General features: G+C 37.1%; 1 protein-coding gene across 2 annotated transcripts in view; it reads right to left on the bottom strand.

The window, feature by feature from the left end:
* Positions 1-3,758, bottom strand: part of wipf1b (WAS/WASL interacting protein family, member 1b) — a 39,620-nt gene that overhangs the window by 23,962 nt on the left and 11,900 nt on the right. The window contains exons 1-2 of one of the 2 annotated variants that reach the window (XM_024296775.2): positions 883-988; positions 113-202 (exon numbers count right to left, since the gene is read on the bottom strand). The gene's annotated coding sequence lies outside the window, so the exon portion shown is untranslated. Of the gene's footprint in view, positions 1-112; positions 203-882; positions 989-3,758 lie in introns of those variants that run through there. The other variant, XM_024296774.2, reaches the window with a different exon arrangement.

Raw genomic sequence — 3,758 nt, 5'->3', positions numbered from 1 at the left:
ATATTTTCTTCGACAGACGCAAAAATAAAACCTGACAAATTGATTTAACAGCAACACAAATAATGATGTGATTTCTGACTAAAACATGGATGCATAAGGAGATGTGACTTACTTAATCAGTGTCCATAAATTCAGAAGACGGTAGAAGCAGGACTTCAGTTCATTTCGCATAAAACTCCAACACGTGAACAGCCACAATCAACTGAAAACAAACAAAAAAAAGATGAATGTTAGGTACAAGTAAAAACTACTCCATCCAGAGTGAGTGGAGTTCATCTATGCTTATTCCTCTAAACTCTGACACGTTAGCAGAAAGCTTACTTCCACTCATGTCAAGCCTCAAAACGGCAAACTGGGCTTCCTCTTTTTCTGTCTCCACCTGACGGGGGGGGGGGGGGTTCAATGGGGCAGAACTTCAAAAATGTCTTCATGCAAAAAACGGCGAAGCCCGAGCCGACACGTTATAGTCACCAACTCCTGACTCTCTTCTGGAGCACACAGGTGAAGTAGATGTAAAATAATAATCATCTGTCTCAACGTTTACTATCTCTGTGTTTGTTCCACACAAAGAGAATATTACCCAAAAACTGCAGAATAATAAAAACACATCTATTTAATTATCAACAATTATCAAACAATAAGTTTCTAATAATCATTTTTTGTTAGAACAAAACAAAAATTTGAAAGTGCTGAATCGATTAAGTTCACCATCACATCCGTTTCCTCACTTCACTATAAATGTGTTTGGACTGTTAGTGCTATGGCAGCAACCACAAAACTTTCACACGTCTCCAAAAACATCCCCAGTTTAGCCTTTTGGGTTCGGTATGTGGTCCATTTCTCAAAAATAATCCAACAAAAAAAAGACCAAATAACACTTACATCAACACTGTCTGTGCATGCGCCATGTCAGATCCAAGGCAGAAGACTTGAACAGAAACATCATTTGAAGAAGTGCTAGTTAACCATGTCTTGCACACAGACAGGAAGTAGGAAGGTGGTGAGATGCGTGCACTTCTCGTTATTTTCTTCTAGTCAAAGATGGGAGGGATTAGCTTCTGTACTAACCTCATTTATTAGTGGAAGTTAGCTCACTAATTTAGGACTTCTCTTCAACATGAGATCCTTTAGACTTGTTACATGTGGTCCATCACTGACAGAAAATGCTTAGAGACAAATGTGAAATGTTTAAGGAAATATAAATCTTGTTTTTTCCTTTGAAATTTACTTCAGTTCAGGGGCAAACTTTACGTTAGGCAAAGGTAGGCGAGTGCCTGGGCCCCCCAACACTTTGGGCCCCCCCGAGCTAAATGCTTAATAAAAATGTATAAAATAATTTATAATTGTCATAAAAAATCAAAATCATAAAAATGACACGACTGCTCTTGTAAAAGTGTTTGACCCTCCCACCGCCCTTCTGCAGCAATAGAACAGTCAGTTAACAGCAAGCTAACAAGCCCAGAGGAACTTTTCCAAGAGATAAAGTAAAAACAAAGCGGTGAGATGAAGTGTTGCAACAGGAAGAAAAAAAACCAAAGAGAAAGCAAAAAATGTATTGCTACTTTTCCTAAAGCGCAGGAAAAAGAACTATAGATTTATAAGAAAAAAGTTAAAATTTTACAAGACAGTCATATAATTGTACAAGAATAAAGTCTTATAATTATGAAAACAAATGTTAAAGTGTTACAAACACGAAATCGTAAAATTATGAGAAGTAAGCCAAAATTTTACAAGAATAAAGTTGTAAAATGATGGGAAAGAATTTGTAACTTTATAAGGAAAATGTCTGCTTTTCCTTTCAAAAATAAAATTGTGTAATGTAGAATAACAGCTGTTTAAGGCATACATTTTTTTTTTCATTTTACAACCTTATTTCTTATATTTTTATTTATATGGTGGCCCTAATACTCCATCATAGAAAACGGAACAGAAAAGGAGTGTCCGAAAAAAGTTATTTTGAGAATTTGTATTTTTCTTTCTAATTGACGCGACTCCATAGTATTTTAATTTAGGCATTTTGTTTTTTGTCTTCTTAACTAAATGAATAATACAATCCCTGCAGAGGGCCCATGTTATTGTTCGCCTGGGGCCCTAAAACTGTTAACTACTCCACTGCTGCAGCTATAAATGATGCGGCTTCAAAAAAAAGACTTAACCTCCTAGATATAAGAGAATTATCCTCATTATGGAATCTGGATTTCAAAGATCTTTGCTGCTCCTAATCTGAAAAGTTTTATCAGTTTTGTTAAGCAAGGACTTCTGCAATGCAATTGACTACTTCCAATGAAAAGTCCATGTAAAGTGTATGCAAATCTGCATTTTTGCATTCAAAAGTCTTGTGTTCACGCGTCAATATGCAAGCTTTTAAGTCCATTTTCAGGCTCTAAAGTTGAAAGTTAAACCAGGATCAGAAAATAGCAATTAAATAAAAAGGCTGGAGCAATATTCACCAGATTTGCACCACTTTGAGATTTCGAATCATGATCAAATCCTCCATTTGAATTTGAATTTTCTTTCCGAACAACAAAACCCTGACAAAATGACACAACTCAAGTACATTTCCTTTAATGAATTCTTAAGAACCAAACACTGCATTTGTTTTTCTGTTGTGACCACAACCTGTTTCTATTCTAGTCAACAGCAAAATCTGAAATCTAGTCTATGATTTCCTTTTTTTGATAAAAGCAGAATAAGGATTCTTTTTCCTGTGGAAAAACCTCTTTATGCCTTTCTGCAATCTTATATTTTGCACATGCAATAAAAACAAAGGTCCCAGCGAGCAGAGCTGCAGGAGAAAAAGGTTAAAGCGGCTCCCCAGCAGCCACTTCCTGTGCTCTCAGTGTCACACTTCCTGCCTCACAACACGTTCAGAGGCAGCGTGCCAGCCCTCTGTCGAAACCGCCTTGGCTCTTCAGCTCTACAGCTAGAGCAGAGAGCCTGGCTTTCTCCTGGCTGCTCATCTGGATTTCCTTAGCAGGTTCCAGCTTCACTGAGAGAAGAAAAACATGTCTGCTCTGGAGCTAACCTTAGAAGTAAAGTGTTTCTACACTGGAACTGCTAAAGCTCGTCTGCAGGCAAAAAGGATGAAACATGTTGATTTCTAAGAAATCAAGAATTTAGGTACATAAAATAGGAAAATAAAAGGAGTTTGGGACTGTTTCCACGTTTGTATCCTTTTTTTGTGCCTCCCATGACATCATGCTCGAGTCTTTTCTCTCTGCAGCCTCAGCATTCCAGGCGGAAACAGAATTCCCTCCAGGAAAAAGTAGAAGAAATCATATTTAGCTCCGTGGCGGCTCACAAACCAACATGGAATGAACTGAAAACAAACTCTGGCTTATGTTGCTTCTTATTAACCCGCGCTGCAAACAGAAAACAACATTCTGCTGTTTCATGTGACTTTGATGAAAGACTTGCATGGTAGTCATCTGGCAGAGTTTAAGAACTCATTTCATCATTTCTCCGGAAATAAACATCAGAATAGCAGCGTTTTTGATCGTTTCTGTGTAAAAAGCAAGCATTTTCACTTCTTTAGATGTTTGTGCAAAGCTGCAGGGTGAAATATATGATAAAGAATTCTTCAAGAAATTTTTAAAAAAAGTTTCTAAGTCGTCAATATTTGCTTTGACAGAAATGCAATGTACAGTAAGAGACAAGATGAGCAGAGATTTGATCTTTTTTTCTCATTTGCTTAAATCCACAAAACTATGCTGGAGTTAGGTACCACAAAAACAAAGAACTGTGCACTTTGCCTCATT

The sequence above is a fragment of the Oryzias melastigma genome, linkage group LG15, assembly GCF_002922805.2.
Source record: "Oryzias melastigma strain HK-1 linkage group LG15, ASM292280v2, whole genome shotgun sequence".
In the NCBI taxonomy this organism is placed as follows: domain Eukaryota; kingdom Metazoa; phylum Chordata; class Actinopteri; order Beloniformes; family Adrianichthyidae; genus Oryzias; species Oryzias melastigma.
The sequence above is the reverse complement of the archived record's forward strand: the minus strand, read 5'-3'. Positions and strand labels throughout refer to the sequence as shown.